At 44.9% G+C, this 21,355-nt stretch overlaps 1 protein-coding gene and 1 non-coding gene across 2 annotated transcripts in view; one reads left to right on the top strand and one right to left on the bottom strand.

Moving 5' to 3' along the window:
* LOC124775116 (spermatogenesis-associated protein 20) overlaps positions 1-21,355 on the bottom strand; it is a 274,485-nt gene that overhangs the window by 77,893 nt on the left and 175,237 nt on the right. The window lies entirely within an intron of this gene.
* Positions 2,163-2,237, top strand: Trnas-cga. The gene has a single exon. It is a non-coding gene; the product is annotated as a tRNA-Ser (tRNA).

Here is a 21,355-nt window from a genome sequence, read left to right as displayed (position 1 = left end):
GAGATTCGGAACGAACCAGTCAACTTGTATAGAGAAACAATGCTGAATAGCGTAGGTGCAGTGAACCGATTTCCTCTCACATCACTTTTCAATAAACAACGAAGAAAGTAATGACAGTGTAACAGTGGAATAGGCAACTCCAAATACGTTCGTACAAAAAGAGATAAACGAAACGAAGTATTTCGTTTAAGAATTATATGAGACACCCTCTGCTCCACTACCAGCTCATCTCGTATTTGCCTGAAATCCTACCAAGTTTTCCTCTCTACTAACATTTCCCTCATTCTGAAGCGCAAAACAGAATTCTGTGATTTCCATAAATATATTCAGGTTTCTGGAATATGACACAGACAATCACTTCAAGTTTTTGGTCTGTTATGTCCGCTGGGTCACACAGTAGTGTTCGAGGGTTAACGATTATAGGAAAAAGAGCAAAATGGGAAGAGAAAAGGTGACCAATCAATGTAAATGGCGACCATGTTTTCCCCGAAAATTTTATACTTATAGAAAAGGAGATCTTCAAGCTTTGAATAGCCACTGACCAACCCTCAATGGTGTCTGGGGTCCTTTTAGACCCCAAGATTCGTTTATCGGTAAAGAAACAATTTTAATGTGGATGTAGACTTCTCATGTTCCAGATATGCTTGTCATGGACTTTTTATTACAATTGGGTAAATATTTATGGTTATACCGCGGTTCGTAGTACAATAATTTGACATTTTTGCAGTGGTGTCAGGAAATACCCCAGGTACACAATATGTGATGTTCAATGTTATATTTCAACTTCATTACGAAAGTAAAAACTTGGCAACAAAGCACTTTCTGCATCGACATTTATATGTCCACTGTTGTAAACAGTTCGTTAAAAATACATACTTGTGCAATGTTATGACAAATTCACGGTTAGGAATTGCGTTTTGTTCGAGTAAGACGTGGTGTTATATTGTTTCGTCATGGATGGTAATACACATTTTGAAAGGGGCTACAGCCTCGAGCAGGCTTTAGCAGATTTACAAGTGAGTGATAGTGATAGCGAAATTATTTTTGGAAATGAGAATGAGAGTGATATTGATCTACACATGATAGAGGAAGATCCACTAGTCGGAGATGAAAAGAATGTGAGCGAACGTCAAGAAGACAATTATGGAATGGACAATAAAGGAAACTAGTGCGCCTACTCTTGTATCTAGAAGTGGACAGATAACATAGTACCACATGATGTGCGCAAGTAGGATTGAAGGAATGTAATACGTGAAACTGCACAAATTCCACGTCACGTCACGTCACCTTTGACCACAACTAGACAATGTTCCACGTCTGAAACGAAAAAGATGTGATTCCTGTCGAAAGTCAAACGACTGGAAAGTGAATCAACTAGACAATGTTCCACGTCTGAAACGAAAAAGATGTGATTCCTGTCGAAAGTCAAACGACTGGAAAGTGAATCAACAATATGATGAGTGTAACTAGTTTGTCTGTAAATAACATGCCAGAAAAGTGTGTTGTATAACGAGTGTCCGTCATATGACGTGCAGACCAAGTAGAAGTTTATTTCTAGCACAATGCCTTGTAATTGACATTACGCATCATATTTGTTAATTACAGTATTCTGACACAGTATGAAACAATCTATACAGTACATATGTTTTTATATTTCAAACAAAGCTATTAATTACAACTGATACGTAATTTAATTACATCAGCCAAATATGGAGATGCAATTTAAACATTGTGTATGGGTCTGTCAATAAATCTTATCATAGAATGAAAATTTCACTTTACAGCGGAGTGTGCGCTGAAATGAAACTTCCTGACAGATTAAAACTGTGTGCCGGACCGAGACTCGAACTCGGGACCTTTGCCGTTCGCGGGCTAGTGCTCTACCAACTGAGCTACCCAAGCACGACTCACGCCCCGTCCTCCCACCTTTACTTCTGCCAGTACCTCGTCTCCTACCTTCCAGACTTTACAGAAGCTCTCCTGCGAACCTTGCACTCCTGAAAGAAACATCCCCCAGGCTGTGGCTAAGCCATGTCACCGCAATATCCTTTCTTTCAGGAGTGCTAGTTCTGCAAGGTTCGCAGGAGAGCTTCTGTAAAGTTTGGAAGGTAGGAGACGAGGTACTGGCAGAAGTAAAGCTGTGAGGACGGGGCGTGAGTCGTGCTTGGGTAGCTCAGTTGGTAGAGCACTTGCCCGCGAAAGGCAAAGGTCCCGAGTTCGAGTCTCGGTTCGGCGCACAGTTTTAATCTTCCAGGAAGTTATCATTTTTGTGTAAATATTTTACATTTATTGCCACAAAGTTGCAAGAGTCACTTTGGGGTCAAAAAAAGATCCCAGAAATATGTTTTCCCAGAAGGTTAAAAGTCAAGTAAAAGCAGTGCACAAGGCTATAAGATGACAGTCGGCCGCGAGCTACACAAACGAGAAACTAGACCGCCCGATGTGGGAGGAGAGGAGCGGGAGAACAAGCTCCACCTCTCTTCCTCGCAGGGCTGGCAACCTACACCCGTGTTCTGCGTAGTGGTAATTGGATCGTTGAGTAGGGAGGCATCGTCTTGGATCACGATATCTCCTCATATCGAGCTGCTCGGGAGAATTACTCGCAGGTGAGGACAGCTAGCGTCTCGGCTGGACAGCACGCCTTTGGATTTCAATGCTTTAGAGCATGTCTGGAAAGTAGTTTCTTTTTCATCTTTTTAGAGATCACTCTTCAGACTAGTTTGATGCGACCCGCCACGAATTCCTCTCCTGTGCCAACCTCTTCATCTCAGAGTAGTAATTACAATCTACGTTCTCAGTTAATTACTGGATGTATTCCAGTCTCTGTCTTCCTCTACCGTTTTTACCCTCTACAGCTCCCTCTAGTAGCATGGAAGTTATTCCGTGATATCTTAACAGATGTCCTACCATCCTGGTTCTTCTTCTTGTCACTGTTTTCCATATCTTCCTTTCCTTGGTCACTTTCAGGAGAACCTCCTCATTCCTTATCTTACTATTCCACTCAATTTTCAACATTCTTCTGCAGCACCACATCTCAAATGCTTCGATTCTCTTCTGTTCCGGTTTTCCCACAGTCCATATTTCACTACCGTACAATGCTATGTTTCAGACATACATTCTCACCAATTTCATCCTCTAATTAAGGCCTATTATGTTTGATATCCATAGGCTTCTCTTGGCGAGGAACGCCCTTTTTGCCAATGATAGTCTGCTTTTGATGTCCTCCCTGCTTCGTCCGTCATGGATTATTTTGCTGCCTAGGTGGCAGAATTCCTTAACTTCATCAAGTTTGTGATCACCAGTCCTGATGGTAAGCTTCTCGCCGTTCTCATATATGCTATGTCTCATCACTTTTTTCTTCGCCTTACTCTCAATCCATAATCTGTACTCGTTAAACTGTTCAATTCAGCAGATCCCGTCCTACTACATCACTTTCAATCAGGAAAGCAACGTCATCAACGAATCCTTTTCACTGATATTCTTTCACCTTGAATTTTAATTCCACCCTTAAACCTTTCTTTTATTTTCGTCATTGTTTCTTCACTGTATATATATTGACCAGTAGTGGCGAAAGACTAATGGTTCAAATGGCCCTGAGCACTATGGGACTTAACATCTGAGGACATCAGTCACTTAGAACTACCTAAACCTAACCAACTTCAGGACATCACACACATCCATGCCCGAGGCAGGATTCGAACCTGCGACGGTAGCGGTCGCGCGGTTCCAGACTAAGCGCCTAGAACCGCTCGGCCACACAGGCCGGCGGCGAAAAACTAAATCCGTGTCTTATACACATTTTAATCCGCGCACTTCGTTCTTGGTCTTATACCCTAATTGTTCCCTCTTGGCTCTTGTACATATTTTATAGTACCCGTATTTCCCTGAAGCTTACCACTATTTTTCTCAGAATTTCAAACATCTTCCACCATCTGACATTGTCGAACGCTTTTCCAGGTCGACAAATGCTATGAAATAGTATTGATTTGTCTTTAGTCTTGCTCTCATCATCAACCGTAACGTCAGAACTGCCCCTCTGATTTCTTTACCTTCCCTAAAGGTAAACTGATTATAGTAGCAGGGCTACTACTGCAGTGGTCAATACTCTTCAAGACTTATGTACAATTCTTTCTCAGCAATGTGATGGACTGTAAACTCATGGAGCGCAAAAGAATGTGTGGCAGTTAGAGATAACCAAACTTCCTACCAACTGTTTTATTGTTCTGGAAGGAATATTCTGGTTTTATGCGTTTTTAAGGTTTGCATTTTGGTAGTTACGTATTTTGTTCCGGACAGTGCTGAACGCCTAACTTACTGTTAAGGAGTCGTACGGCATTACTGGTAACGAGACTCTGACGAGTAGGTCCAACCGCCTAACTGGTAAGGGTTTTCTTCCTATGTGCACAATGGCTCCCATTCCTAGCGCTGTGTGAGGTGCGTTTTGAGATGCATCTGTGACTGTAGGTGACAGTAATGGATTTGTGAACAATATATAGTGTGTATCGTGTATATGTGTTGTATGATGATCAGAAGGCCTGTGCTGACACACAGTCTACTCCTAATAGCACCATAGCAAGTGCGACACAAGGACTACGCTTCGGGTGGAGTAAGGACAGGTGACACGCCTGTCCTTACTCCACCTGAACCGTAGTGCCTTGCATCGCGCCTATGTACGTCGACCGGCAGTGAGCAGGTAGCTTCATACATTGTCATGGTTCTAGCATGACAGATGCAGTAGTTCCAAGCAGCAGCGGCTGACGCCAAAAGGTGTAAACGTCTTACGGACTAGAAATTATGGGTAGACAAAACAGTAATATTTTGGAAATCGTTTTATCTCCTGTGAATATTACTCAGTTTATTTATTATTGCTGATTTAATATGTTTAGCTTTTAGTGTGAATGAAGATATGTCTGTGAAGTAACATAGTAAACGAATATTGTTGTGTACATTAACCGAGTACACATTAGCGTGAGAAATGTGTCCACGCAAAGTAAGTAGTATCCTCTCACGGGAAATTTGTAAAACTCCAACAAGCCAGTTTACGTTACTGGGAAAATAAGAAACTTTTTACGATAATTCAGTTATTTACGGAGAGGTTTATTTCGGTATCTGTGGGTTTTATGAATTTGTTCTTTTAATATATTGCTCATAAAACCATTGTGTAGTGATAGGCTCGTAATAAAACACGCGAGATTGTGGGGTTTAATACTGACAGATCATTGGCTGTAATGTTTCTCAGCCAATGAGAAGAGAGGGCGTTCGCACGTATTTTGTGGGCTAAAGAATTGCTTTTTGAAGTCTAACTTAGGTTTGGAGATCAGTACTTATAAAGTTCGGAGACGTGCATTAGCAGCTATGAATACATAAAGTTGGCGTAATTATGAATTACACTTGACCGTGGAGTGCTGCAAAGTGAACGTGAACGAGCGAGAGAGACGAACGTGCGAAAACCAGATCTTTATGTATGAACTGTGACTTCTGAATTAGTTACAAACCACATGGCGTATTGTGCAAGCAGGGACAGAGAACTGAACGTTCAGAGGCGTAGTGTTGTGGAATATCCGAGCGAGCATTCTGTCACAGATAATCTGTTTGGTTAATTGCAATAACCTGGTTATTACGAGTGACAGCGATTGCGTGCGAGTGTCGCAACTGTAACTTAAGATTAACAAGGGCTTTGAGTTGTTTCTGACTCAAACAAGTAAGAATATATAGAAATTTTCACTCACAAACTGCCCATAATTTAAAAGCTCAGTCGTCCTGAAACTAGAAAGTATTTGTTGCACCATCTAGACGTCGATAGTGCGACTGGTTCCACTACAGCTTTTCCTGTCAATATAGACGGTTCGCTCTCTAACGGGGCAGGCATATGTTCGACCTGCAGAGGACGAGAAGATCACTGTAAGGTGAGCTGACATATTCGGTAGGAGAGATATTAAAACCGCGCCGTTTCACCCAAGTCACCGGTGAGAGGTTCGGAATATAATGCAAAAATGGTTCAAATGGCTCTGAGCACTTATTCGAACCTGCGACCATAGCGGTCGCGCGGTCCTAGACTGAAGCGCCTAGAACCGCTCGGCCACAGCGGCCGGCGAATATAATGCAGGACATTGGCGTAAAGTGAGTTGATCAGAATCTTTACCCTATCTTTCCCGCTCTCTCCGGCGAAATACTAGCTTCGAATAGGCAACATACGAGTCAAGCACTATCGCACCGGCGTGTCATGTGATCATGTTTTACGATGTGCTCTACGCTTGTTGCAGACAAGTTGATCCTCACTATACTAAACCTTTGGAGAATACTGCACACCGGGAAGCAGCCTAAGACGAGTAGTAGTACAAGAACGTGGCGTAAGTAGTGCTTACGTGAGCTACAGAGTAAAATGCGTCAACGAGGATTCAGTAGCTCTAAGAGATAAAACAATTCATAGTTGTTAACAAAATTTATTGAAACTTCTTGTATGTGCGCTTTGGAAAAGGCAGGCCGGCTGTGATCGTCAGCAGAGAAGGTGGAGCCCGAGTGATTCTCCGTAAATTGAAGACGCTTCCTACAGATATCGTAACCAATGGTTTCTCACATTTTACGCAGAACATGTTGGGTCGCGTTTTGAGGCCCAGGGGTCATGAAAGTTCTTTTGACCTCCGCACAGACATCCTGTGACGACTAAATTACTTAATTTTCGCTAGTGAATCCACGTTTCATGTGCCTGTAATGGTTATCATCATTAATGTATGTGTGTGAGACACACAAAGCCCTCTTGCGAGTTCGCGATACATTCGTCCTCCCGTAAAGCAAATGTACGTCCTCCTGTAAAGGCATGGTTTACTTGTATTTACAAGGAAAAACTTTACTGGTACAGTGTGCCTGTATAATCTCCAACAACTATCTAAAAGCCGGTTGCGCCAAGACACCGTTGACTTCATTTTGTAACATAATAGTCCTGTGCCTCAATTTCATTCAGACTTTCGGGGTCATCTTAACGTGAAACCTCCACGGGTATGAATGTGATATGTTTCCCATTACGACTTTTCTCTTGATTCTCTTGATGGTGTTCACGGTTATCTGATCTAATCAAATGGTTTTTTTTTCTTCTCTGCATATAGCTGTTCATCGACGATCTTGAGTTTGTGTCTCCAAAGCCGTGTAATTTGCTACCAGCGGAAAAATGCTCCTATCAGAGCACGAAAGAGGCGAATATGTTCCAATTTAAAACACCGACTGAAAAGTGCGGCATCAGTTATCTTATTCTACCTTCCCTAGCACCTTTAAAATTTTCTCACAATTTTTAACATGCGAACATATTCGCGCTCTTTAACATGCAACTCATCTCTCACTACACAAGCTCCTGTAACTGTAACTCGCTCACACCCACTAGTCCATCACTGTAAGTCGCTCAAACACATCCACTCCAACTTGCCCATTCTCACTCACTCATTCAGCCCCAAACCATTGTCATTATCTCTTTGTCTCTCTCTAGCCGTCACCGTCTCCTGCCTCGCAGCTACAGCCCTCTTCGCTCTGTCCTACTACTACTATCTCTTCTCACTGTCACCATCTCTCTCTCGTCCTCGTTGTCTTTGTCATAAACTGTGTCTCATTATCACTAGCTCTGCCCCACTTCCACTTTCTCCTTCTTTTTATTCTTGTCCCACTGGCACCGTCTCCTCCACTCTCTGTTTGGTTGTTTGATTCGGTGGAAGGGACCAAACTCCTTCACTCTCTTCCTAGTTCTGTCACTGTCAAGTATTGATACTTTGACTTCAGGCAACTGTCAACACCATCAACACACTTGGAGAAATGCTTGGTACACAGTGCTGTCTTACAGTATATTTATTCACGACCGGTTTCGATCATTAATCATCCTCACAGCGGAAATATATTGTGACAACTTCACATGTCGTACATGCTATTTAATCAGAAAAGTTACCATAGCTGCCTTGCTAACATCACAAAAAGATACTCCACGCCAAGATACCGGCTTAAGCAAACACAAAACATTGAAAAATGAAACCCTGTGGCAGCAGTAAGCGCACAGCACTATTGTTAAGACATTCTGCATTGTGCGCGAGCAACGGTGGTATTTTTTCTGGTTAAATAGCCTGTATGACATGTGAAATTATCACGACATATTTCCACTGTGAAGATGATCAATGATCGAACCCGGTTGTGGGTAAATACATTGTAAGACAGCACAGTGTTTACCATGAATTTCTCCAAGTACTGTCAAGTATGTTCCACCGCCACTGTATACCTCTCTCTCACTCTCTCTCTCTCTCTCTCTCTCTCTCTCTCTCTCTCTCTCTCTCTCTCTCTCTCTACACACACACACACACCATTGTTTCCTTCGCCCTTTCCATACCACAACTTCTGTCTACTATTTTCTCATCTCTCAGAGCACGCTGTCGCATGTGTACCGACAGATGTGAGGGAGGGTGAATGCTGTTGCTGATATCCAGAATTACTTGGGAGTATATCCATGGTAAGAGTTATAATTTCTTAGGCTAATCTAGCTGAGCTCCTGTGGGATGTGTTAAAAACTTCGAGAGCTTCTATAGCAACTTATGTACGTGCTATTGTTATGTCGCTCGTAGTGGTCGCGCAGTAGTATCACAGAAACACGGAGGCATGTATAAAATCACCCACTGCCCATTAATAAATTCTAGCGTGAGGGAAATTCAGGATGAGGCAGCTAAGACATGCCACTCCTAATATATGCAAGTGGCCAATTTTCTACCAAATGGAAGTAATTTTTCATGTTTACAGCTGCCCGAATTATGACATAGACTTTACTTAAATTTTTTGAAATGGAACTACCTTATCTGTGGCACTGGACAGAACCTCCGAAGAGAACTTAAACGACACAGCATGTATCAAACTGTATCAAGTATTAACAGTAGAACAGCGCCACAAACCTCCATCCCGCCGTCAGCCCAAGAGGACCCACAATTGTCTGCCCTATCGTATCACCGACGGCGGGATGGTGGTTTGCAGCTCTGTTTTCTTGTTACTATTTGATCGAGTTCCGCGCATGTTATATCGTTTACGTCCGCTTAGGAGGCTCTGTCCAACGCCTCAGAAAGGGTATGAAGCTCTGTTTAAAGTCTATGTCATAATTCGGCAGCTTTAAACTTTAAAAATTACTTGCTAACATCAGAAAATTCGGCAAATTGTCCTTTAAAACTGCCCGACCTCATTATACAGGGCTATTTATAAAGAAGGAACAGATTTCAAACATCTATTGCTTCCTAACTGCAAAAGATAGAAACAAAATTCCAACGCTCCTTGAAAGAGAAAAGTTCAAATTTTTGTGCATTAAGTGTGAGCACCATGAGTTACACGACAAATATCAAAGCAGTGGCCCATTTCTTGCCACACACGAGGCAGCTGGTTTCTCGTTATCAAATTCACAGCTTCAAAAATGCCATGTCGCAGGCTTTCAAGAGTGTCAGGCATAGGGGTAATAAAAACGCGGTCTTTTACGTAACCCCTAAGATAAAAGCCACACGGTAAGAGGTCTGGAGGCCTGGGAGGCCAACGGCATTGAAGGTCATCTTCTGCTCCTCTTCTTCCAATCCAAAGTTCCAGACCTCACAACTTGTGACTTTTATCTGTGGGGTTACGTAAAAGAACGCATTTTTATCCCCCTATGCTTGACACTGTTACATCGCATTGTTGAAGCTGTGAATTCGGTATCGAGAGACCAGTTGCTTCGTGTGTGGCAGGAAATGAAACACCGTTTTGATATTTTTCGTGTAACATATGGTGCCCACATTAATGCATAAAAATTTGAACTTTTAATTTTAACAAGAGCGTTGGAACTGTATTTCTATCTTTTGTAGTTTGGAAGCAATAAATGTTTGAAATCTGTTCCTTCTTTTTGAATAGCCTTGTATTTACTGGATCTGGATTTACCTGAGACGAACTTTCTAAGGTGCCTCTCCCTGCAGAGAAGGAGATTGAACTACAGCTATACAAACGACATTCGTATTATAACAACTGCGGCAAGAACTCAGTACTAAAAGGATGGGCGTAACCTTACACATGAGCTCCATAGACCGAAACGGAAACCAGCTCGAAAAAAGTCACCCCGATAAATTAATAAAGTATCGGAGCTTCCGAAGAGCACCTTTAGCCGCCGGCCGGGATTAACAACATCGTCGACCAGTACTCACGGCAGAACACGCAGTATTTTCCACGAAGAAGCGGCGACTAGAGATCGCTAACTCATTCGTCTTTGAGAATTAGTTCACTGGTGTCTGGTGCATTCTAGTAAACATTCAATTTCATTCGTCCACCCTTCGGTTTTTTATAAAATTTTAAAACGCTTTACAGATTTTGAAATAGCCGAACGGAAAACTAGGATTACTGTAAACAGTAACAAGAGCGTATCCAGGATCTGAGCTATGAGCGGCATCTCAAATTTCAGATATTGAAACTATTACTATGAGCAGCACCTCCTGGTTTCGAAACACACAAATGAATTCTGGAAGTGTTTTAGACAAAACAGTTTGCTCAACGAACATCTCTTTAATTAATTCATACAATACGAGAACAGTTAAAGTGGAAAGTATGACCTCTTTGTTTTCAAAAACCTAGACTAGCACGTCGAAACGCGAGTTAAGCTGAATTAGGACTTTTAGTTTCAATTTTAACATAAAAAGTTAACGATCGGGGCTGCTGAATGGGTTATACAAAGAAACAGTAGTCGAGATTTCGAGAACAGTTTGAAAATGAAGAAGAACAGGCAAATGGCACGAATAAAAAGAACTACAACTCGCGACTGAACAATGGAACTGGAACGAGGAATGAACGGCCGCTGGTAAAGAACGAGACTGAGGTGGGAACGAGGAACGGCAGAACTGGAATGACAAACGAATGACCTCCCAAAAAAGGAGACTGATCTGAACCGACCTGAACACTGAAATATCGTCCCTTAAAACTCGTTCCTCAGACCTTCTATTCAATTTAGTAAACTGTTCTTTTGTACTTGTTCGTTGGCGGTCGAACACAGAAAGGAAGGAAGATTAAGGTTTAAAGTTCTGTCGACAACTAATTCATTACAGAAAAGGTACAAACTCGGATCGGTAAATAAATCAGGCATATCCTTTTCAAAGAAACCGACTTGTCATTTTCTGTACGATGTATATGGAAACGAAAAATAGAATCCATACAGTGACCGTGCACCAAACTGGCCAGACATTCCCACTGTCGAGCGTAGGTTAGTCATATTCTCAGCCAGTTGCAACTGAACCAATGGCATTCGTACTAAACTACTCGTGTTGGCACGATTTCTCCCACGATTTAAGTGTAGCGCTTGAGAACGTTCGCGCGTTAACCTATGCTGCTCATTTTTTTTTTTCTGCTAGCGTATGAACTCTCTCCTCCTCTGAGGAACTGGGTAGACAATTTAGGAATAAGCACTGTGCGGTCTTCCTAACGGCTTCGTCAGGCCTGAAGGAACTTCAGGTGCCAGCTAAGTCCAATCTCTTAAACGGCTGTCCCAGTATTGGCTCGCAGCGTGGGTGCAGTCCTGTGGACGAGATTTCTCTCGTTGTCTTTGACAAGTTGACACTGAGGGAGCTTAAGCGTTGTCTCTATAGTAGAGCTGTGATTCCGCTCTTTATCCACATGCGAGCGATTGAACAGTCCACAGAGCACTTCAGGAGTGAACGGCAACGAGTCTGAACAATTACAACGTCTTGTCTATCAAGAGATTTAGGACAGTAGTGAATCCCAAAATGTGAATGACCCGATCCAGTAACGACTGCTCTAGCGTCCACCGAAATGCCCAACTGTTCACCTCGATATGCAAACAACAGGAAAGACATTCACCGTGGATATAGTAGATTCTTCAATACGATATGTTGTTTAGCGCTACCAATTAAAATATTTGCTGAAGACCCTCCTATCTTATTTCATTATTACTTAAGTAACTTTCCTCTCCGTTTTCATATTTAAGCTGCTAATATCAATGATGATGATGATGATGATGATGATGATGATGATGATGATGAAGATGATGATGGTGATCGTGATGATGAGGAGGAGAAGTATTTAGCGTCCTGTCGATAACTATGTCATTAGAGGCGGAGCACAAGCTCGGATTAGGGAAGGATGGGGAAGGAAATCGGCCGTACCCCTTCAGAGGAACCATCCCGGCATTTCCCTGAACCGGTTTCGAGAAATCACGGAAAACCTAAATTAAAATGGCCGGACGCGGGTCTGAACCGTTGTCTTCCCGAATGCGAGTCCAGTGTGCTAATCACTACGCCGCCTTGGTCGGTTCATATGGATGAAACGTGTTATTTCGCAGCGCTATTGAAAAAATAATACCCATTTCAGAAGTTACGTTCCCAGGTGCCGCTTGCTCAAACACTTCAGTTAGCTCCGGTGCTTATCATGCACAGCCCATGACGCAGAACGCGCAAAAAAACATGCTTAGTATATGTGTTGCAGCTGCTAAGTAATAATAAAGGAGTGGCTGTTATGTAATTAGTTTATACAATACTAAATTTTCTGTTCTTTTATCCGAACTCTACGGTTTTTAATTTGTCCGTTGCATTACGCATCATGAAAAGAGTATGGTTTGCTAAGGAGCATTTTGGTATCGATATTCTCCCAATATTGTTCTGATGTATAGCGCTCGGAGGACTGAACAGGGCGATATTACAGAAGTCAGGCCATGCTACAGTCGTTGCGAGGTCGCCAGTAACGAGAACAAGAGCAGTGTGGGCGGGAGTGGGCGGACAGAAGCGCCCGTGCAATTTCCGGAGCTACAGCTGCTCTTTAGATATGAGACAGAGAGAGGCGCGGATGGAAGGGGGAAAACGCGAGGAGTAAAGTGCGAGGAAGAGAGGGAAAGAGACCAAGACCTGCGAAACACGCGAGCAAAGCTGCAGCCGCACACTGGTTAACACTATGCGTACACTCTAGGTCATACATGTTTCCTCTGAACCTGTGTCATGGGCCGAACTCTGCCTAATGTTTGTTATACTCATTCGGATTTCCGTCACCAATGCAAGAAAGCACTGTGCTGCCAGGAGAGCGTCGTTAAACCAAGAAAGTTGAAAACACAAACAAAGTTCCGTTACTAGCCTTCAACCTATCTCCACTGGTCCTATATGCTTTCGGAAACGTTAACAAACCAGCTGGGAGACGTCACCGAAGGCTACGTAAGAATATCAGGCAAAAAATAGTCAATCTCGGGACACATTATGGCCGGCCGGAGTGGCCGAGCGGTTCTAGGCGCTTCAGTCTAGAACCACGCGACCGCTACGGTCGCAGGTTCGAATCCTGCCTCGGGCATGGATGTGTGTGATGTCCTTAGGTTAGTTAGGTTTAAGTAGTTCTAGGGGACTGATGACCTCCGATGTTAAGTCCCGTAGTGCTCAGAGCCATTTGAACCACTTTGACACATTATGATAACACCGTGTCGGCCAGTGTGGCGCGATAGTGTGCAAGTGTGTTCGTCAAATCTGGAACGTATGCGTGCAGCCCTGCGAACATCGCTGTTGTCATCTTGAAAGAAAGGAGTGTCCGACAGCACTACTCATCATGAAGTACAAGGAACTGCAACACTTGGTCGCCGAGAAATTTTAAATAAACGTACTGGTTCATGTTTACGCTTACCAGAATAAGTGGGCCCAATTTATGGTACAAAGCAAAACTCTCGGAACGTCACAGAAGTACCTCAGCCCCGAACTACATCCTCCTCGCACTGGGAGTTAAACGCTTTACTGAGCTATAGGTGCACTCGTCGCCTTACAAAATCTGAAAATGAGGCAGGCCCAAATCCCGACTAGTCGAATCACATTACACCCCTCCGGTCAGCTACTGTAAAGTTTCTGTGTTATTTGGTCCACTGAAGACATGCACCTGAACGTGCCGCTGTTATTCTGCGAGGTACCCTAGTCCAATCGTCCACTGCATGCAGTTTCCTTTCTAGCTTCCGTTCGCCGACTGGTTGATATGGACCTGCCGTCACTGACGTGAGCATTTCATGTCGGTTTGAAACCGACTGACGCTAACAAGGCGTGATACTCGTCTTCAGTCAGTGTCGGTTAAGATCTCTTCACGACCACTGTGCTTAAGCCCTGTTACATGGCTGAGAGTGGTACACCAATCCTTGTAGACACATTGGACAATCCGCGGTGATGCACCAAAAAATCGGTAATTTTAACTCAGGATATTTTGTGGATATGATACCAATACGCGTCAACTTAATTCAAGGGGTGGTTGTGGACAGGCACAGACACGATAGTCACTTTTTGCCACTCTGTCACGTCTCCACGTCGAACTCCCTTACTATGCAAACTCCATACGTCCGAGTGGCACCACTTCATTGCGATGACTTACGCCAGCAGTGGACGACCGCCTGCTCCTGTTCTACATCATCTCCGAAGCTCCAAAACGACAAATGTGCTCATTTAACGGGGTGACTAATACGAGGGACTTTTGAAAAGTCCGTGCAAAGTCCGGGAGATGGCACCACCGGCGCATATCAAGGTCATGTTTAGTTAGTAGCATCTTTGGAAAGAACGCACACCAAGTTTCAGCCATATTGGTCTATTTCTTTGTGTTTGGCATTCGTGTGAATCAAGGAAGTCGAGTGATTGTCAAAAAATGGACGAAAAAGAATTTCGTGTGGTGATTAAACATTACTTTATGAAAGGCAAAACGCCTCAGGAGACTAAAGAGAAGTTTGATAAACATTACGGTGACTCTGCACCTTCGATTAGAACAGCTTATAAGTGGTTTCAAAATTTTCGGAGTCGCCATATGGGCACAAGTGATGCTGAACGTTCTGGACGCACTGTGGAGGTTACGACTCCATGATATGGTGATTGATGACAGAAGAGTTAAGGTGCGTGAGATTGCTAGTGCTGTGGGCATCTCGAATGAACGGGTACATAATATTTTGCATAAACATTTGGACATGAGAAAGCTAACTGCAAGATGGGTTGCGTGTTGCTCACGCTTGACCAAAAACGGAATCGTGTGAAGTTTTGCAAGGATGGTTTGCAGCTGTTCAGGAAGAATCTGCAGGACTTTAAGCGCCGTTTCGTCACTGTGGATGAAACATGGATACATTACTATACTCCTGAGACCAAAGAACAATCTAAACAATGGGTTACCAAGGGAGAATCTGCACCAAAAAAGATGAAGACCACTCCTTCGGCCGGAAAGGTTATGGCGACTGTCTTTTGGGATTCGCAAGGGATAATCCTTACCGACTATCGGGAAAAGCGTAAAACTATTACAGATGGATATTATTCGTCATTGTTGGACCGTTTGAGCTGCAAGAAAAAAGCCAGCGATTGGACCGCAAAAAAGTCATTTTCCATCACGACAAAGCACCAGCACACACCTCAGCAGTTGTGGTCGCAAAATTAATGGAAATAGGAGGAGGAGGAGATTAGTGTTTAACGTCCCGTCGACAACGAGGTCATTAGAGACGGAGCGCAAGCTCGGGGTGAGGGAAGGATGGGGAAGGAAATCGGCCGTGCCCTTTCAAAGGAACCATCCCGGCATTTACCTGAAGCGATTTAGGGAAATCACGGAAAACCTAAATCAGGATGGCCGGAGACGGGATTGAACCGTCGTCCTCCCGAATGCGAGTCCAGTGTGCTAACCACTGCGCCACCTCGCTCGGTAATGGAAATAGGACTCCAACTCGTTTCAGATGCCCCATATTCACCAAACGTGGCTCCCTCGGACTACTATTTGTTCCCCAATTTGAAGAAATGGCTGGTGGGATGAAGATTTTATTCAAGCGAGGAGTTGATTGCAGAACTAATAGCTATTTTGCAGACTTGGACAATTCCTATTATTCGGAAGGGATCAACAAATTAGAACAGCGTTGGACGACGTGTATAAGTCTAAAAGGAGACTATGTCGAAAAATAAAAAAGGTTTGCCCCAAACACGTAAGTAGTTTTTATTTTTGCATGGACTTTTCAAACGCCCCTCTACACTGTTCAAAACAATTAGAGGAACATGCGTATCGACGTATGGTTTGTTAAATTTATTTTTATACAGGTGGTACCTGTGGTCCTACTGCATCCCTTAAAATCTTCGCTTTCAATGTAGGCAACGATTAAAATCATTAGCCTTCTATTAGCTGCGTTATGCATTACAGCGTCAGGTAACCCCACAGAGGTGAGTTCCAGCGACCCATTGTTTTCTAGTGAGGGAAACAGTTGGCAGTTGTCATTTGTGGACCTTGTATTCAACCAAGCACATGGAATACGACACCTTAGTGCAATCCAAGTTGGAAGGACGGTCTGTCTGATCTAAAAAGGATGGGCTTTCAGTCGTGTTGCTCCAGATGCCAATCTCTCTCCATCCGTCATCCACAGGTTGTGCACATACTTCAGGGAGGCAGCTCAGTACACAAGGCGAGTTGGACAAGGTCGGTGACGCTTTACAACCTCACAAGAAGACCGATATCCGGCCATCTTCGCGTTATAGCGCCTCAAGAATACCGACAGAGCACTGCAAGACGACCTCAGGAGGGCCACTGTGTCCGATCAGACTGCAATAAACAGGTTACAAGAATGAACCTTACGACCCAGACGTCCTGTTCGAGTACCCCTCTTGACACGACATCTTGCAGTTCGCCTTCAGTTCTGCCGTTCCCACATCAACTGGAAACTTCGTCACTGGCGACGTGTTAGTCCTCTGACGCAAGGTGATGACCGCGTTGGCCTGTGGAGATCCGTGGTGAGTGGTACCTCCCGGAACTTGTCCTGGAAATCGACCGATTCTGTGATGTGTGGCGAGGCTTTAAGTGTTGATCGCCATACGGATCTTGACATTTCATGCAGTACGTCGAATAGATCCTGTCAGACCATGTGGTGGCAGCTGCATACCGTGGTGGCCCTGAATTCCTTCTAACGCCAGAGCCTCTGTAGCGTTCGTCAGCAAGGATGCCTAGCGAAGCCTGGACATTGTATAATGCAATGGTTGGCAGTGAGTTCCTACCTAAACCCCATCGCGCATATGTGGGGACAAGCTTGACAGTCGTGTTCGTGGTCGTTCTGTTCCGCCACAGACTCTCCAAGAACGCTCAAGGGCTCTCAAGGAAAAACTTCCGTAGGCTTATGCGAAGCATGCCGCATAGGTGTCACGTTCACGGTGGGCATACACGATATTGAAGCTCTCAAAGACCATTGCAAAGCACCCAGGATGACGGGATGAATGACAGCTTCCACTTCGTTTTCGACACCTGTAGTACATTTCAGTTCCTTTAACGTAAACGTTCGAGCGTGTAACGATGTTTTGCTGTGTACTTAATTTGTGACGCCCAAGGTCATGTTCCCCTAATTCTTTTGAGTGGTGTATTTTGTCCGTCGCGGTAATACGTGCATGTGAAAATTACGCCTTGTTGTAATGAGGGACAAGAATGTTGTACAATAAATTGCGCATTACTTTTGCGTGTTTGTTGTATGCACGTTCATCTTTTCAACTTACGTTCCGGTAGGCCAAAGATAGCAAGAATGTACGTACGACCGGTATAACCATTATAACGATATTGTACGAAAGAAGTGTAACTGGGAACGAAATAAATTGGGAGCCACAAAGTTGTGGATACGTGTTACTGCACGATTTTGTAGAAATAAATGCGAAAACTGAGTGACGTAGAAAGAAAGTATGGTTCGGCTAGAAGGTCTGAAGCTGCAAAGATAAAAAAAATGTTCTGGACCAATCGAATCGGCCGCAGACGGTAAGCAATTGCAAACTGCGGCGGTGCAGCAGGTTGGACGGTGGCGCCCTGGCAGCAGCTGGCCACCACGGCGCCGCAACAGCGACGACCGACCGCAGGCGTGTGCGTAGGCGGCGACAAGGGGGCAGGGCAGAGGCAGAGGCACACCGCAGAACGTGCCGCGGCGCGCTCTGAGCACTCGCCCCCACACAACGGCCGCCGCGCCGATGCAAGTTGCTCACATACGGCCTCGCCCCCGATCGAATTGCACGCAATCGGTGGCTCGACTGAAGTACGAAGAGCAATCGATTCGTAACAGTGCTATCCGACGATCCCCAAAATACCTAAATTAAAACTATGACCTCTTACCTAGGACCTGCCCGGATAGCAGTGCTCGTTATCATGCCGCTATCGGGATTCCGGAAGGCGCACCTGACATCGATCGAATCCTCTATGTGGATCAACGACGCAGGTCTCTGTGCAAGCCTGCCTGGGTATGGGTTTTAAGCGGTTTCCAACATCTGACTGGGTGAATGCCGGGTTGGTATCCATATTACACCTCAGGTACATGATTCTACAATCAGGGAGTATAGGCGGACAAGAAAAAAAACTAATTTCCCAGTTAATTAATACACTTTTTCCCAGGTGAAAATACAATTTTTCCCGGGTGAAAATACATCTTTCTGTGTTAATTGACAATATACTTTCCCTCGGAACTGTAAAACTTATACTTTGCTCACCGGCTAGGTATTTTAAGAATACCTGGGTTTTTCTCAACTGTCGTTTTTGCAATAGTTTTAGCCAAGTTTAAAACAAAACATGACAGGTCAGCCGCTTCCAATCACAAACTCACGGTTACACGACACTGGAAATATGCTCACCAACATCTCACCAAATCACTAAGCTCGCAGCGATTTCCCACACAAATTCGAAAAGGATGTATGGAGAGATACCTATCGGTATTTTAGCGAACGCGTAACCACTTAAGCGCAAAGTTCGAATTTCGGTAAATTTTGGATACTACCTTGTATTCTCGATGGCAACAATAACGAGTAGCCGGCCGGTGTGGCCGAGCGGTTCTAGGCGCTACAGTCTGGAACCGCGCGACCGCGACGGTTACAGGTTCGAATCCTGCCTCGGGCATGGATGTGTGTGATGTCCTTTGGTTAGTTAGGCTTAAGTAGTTCTAAGTTCTAGGGGACTGATGACCTTTAGAAGTTAAGTCCCATAGTCCTCAGAGCCATTTGAACCAAGCCGAATAACGTCGTGTTATACATTGTAAGGTAACCACGTGTATCTGTAAGGTTTGCTTATGGGCACAAATTCGCTGTGGTACAAAATCCAAAAAGTCCACATTCTTGAAGTGCACATTCTTGAAAAAATGGAATTGGCTGATGAATTGATTTCTGTGTACGAAGGAAATGTCCCAAAATATCACATCGTGGTCCAATGATACAGGCGGTTCCCATGTGCGCAACCAAGCTTGCAAGATGCAGCTGTTACTGACAAAAGTTTCCTCGTAGCCACTCAGAGCGACTACAATGATACGCATGCCTTATCTACACTCCTGGAAATGGAAAAAAGAACACATTGACACCGGTGTGTCAGACCCACCATAGTTGCTCCGGACACTGCGAGAGGGCTGTACAAGCAATGATCACACGCACGGCACAGCGGACACACCAGGAACCGCGGTGTTGGCCGTCGAATGGCGCTAGCTGCGCAGCATTTGTGCACCGCCGCCGTCAGTGTCAGCCAGTTTGCCGTGGCATACGGAGCTCCATCGCAGTCTTCAACACTGGTAGCATGCCGCGACAGCGTGGACGTGAACCGTATGTGCAGTTGACAGACTTTGAGTGAGGGCGTATAGTGGGCATGCGGGAGGCCGGGTGGACGTACCGCCGAATTGCTCAACACGTGGGGCGTGAGGTCTCCACAGTACATCGATGTTGTCGCCAGTGGTCGGCGGAAGGTGCACGTGCCCGTCGACCTGGGACCGGACCGCAGCGACGCACGGATGCACGCCAAGACCGTAGGATCCTACGCAGTGCCGTAGGGGACCGCACCGCCACTTCCCAGCAAATTAGGGACACTGTTGCTCCTGGGGTATCGGCGAGGACCATTCGCAACCGTCTCCATGAAGCTGGGCTACGGTCCCGCACACCGTTAGGCCGTCTTCCGCTCACGCCCCAACATCGTGCAGCCCGCCTCCAGTGGTGTCGCGACAGGCGTGAATGGAGGGACGAATGGAGACGTGTCGTCTTCAGTGATGAGAGTCGCTTCTGCCTTGGTGCCAATGATGGTCGTATGCGTGTTTGGCGCCGTGCAGGTGAGCGCCACAATCAGTACTGCATACGACCGAGGCACACAGGGCTAACACCCAGCATCATGGTGTGGGGAGCGATCTCCTACACTGGCCGTACACCACTGGTGATCGTCGAGGGGACACTGAATAGTGCACGGTACATCCAAACCGTCATCGAACCCATCGTTCTACCATTCCTAGACCGGCAAGGGAACTTGCTGTTCCAACAGGACAATGCACGTCCGCATGTATTTCGTGCCACCCAACGTGCTCTAGAAGGTGTAAGTCAACTACCCTGGCCAGCAAGATCTCTGGATCTGTCCCCCATTGAGCATGTTTGGGACTGGATGAAGCGTCGTCTCACGCGGTCTGCACGTCCAGCACGAACGCTGGTCCAACTGAGGCGCCAGGTGGAAATGGCATGGCAAGCCGTTCCACAGGACTACATCCAGCATCTCTATGATCGTCTCCATGGGAGAATAGCAGCCTGCATTGCTGCGAAAGGTGGATATACACTGTACTAGTACCGACATTGTGCATGCTCTGTTGCCTGTGTCTATGTGCCTGTGGTTCTGTCAGTGTGATCATGTGATGTATCTGACCCCAGGAATGTGTCAATAAAGTTTCCCCTTCCTGGGACAATGAATTCACGGTGTTCTTATTTCAATTTCCAGGAGTGTATTTTCTTCTGGTTATTTTGTCCAATTCATTTTGTAAAAAAATGGGAGGTAATCAGTGACAACTATCACAGTTCATCGACATCTACATACATACACCGCAATCCACCATACGGTGCGGTGCGGAGGGTACCTCGTACCACAACTAGCATCTTCTGTACCTGTTCCACTCCCAAACAGAACGAGGGAAAAATGACTGCCTATATGCCTCTGTACGAGCCTTAATCTCTATTATCTTATCTTATCTTTGTGGTCTTTCCGCGAAATGTAAGTTGGCGGCAGTAAAATTGTACTGCAGTCAGCCTCAAATGCTGGTTCTCTAAATTTCCTCATAGCGATTCACGAAAAGAACGCCTCCTTTCCTCTAGAGACTCCCACACGAGTTCCTGAAGCATTTCCGTAACACTCGCGTGATGATCAAACCTACCAGTTACCACTGATCTCGCTGATGTGCGCAAGCCTTTATCACTGATACCGTCCATGTGCGCTAACTATTTTATTCTTCTGAGAGGTGTTCACAAGAAAAGGTATAAAACACTGTGGGTACAATTGAAGTCTTTATTCAGAAGTAATCACCTGAGGCCTGAGTACAACTATCCCAGTATTTCACGAGCTGACCTGTTCCCAGAATTCCTGTGGCTGTGACGGAAGCCAGTCCACCACTGTGTCC

Source organism: Schistocerca piceifrons, chromosome 2 (genome assembly GCF_021461385.2).
Source record: "Schistocerca piceifrons isolate TAMUIC-IGC-003096 chromosome 2, iqSchPice1.1, whole genome shotgun sequence".
In the NCBI taxonomy this organism is placed as follows: Eukaryota; Metazoa; Arthropoda; class Insecta; order Orthoptera; family Acrididae; genus Schistocerca; species Schistocerca piceifrons.
This window is presented reverse-complemented; position numbering and strand designations above follow the sequence as displayed.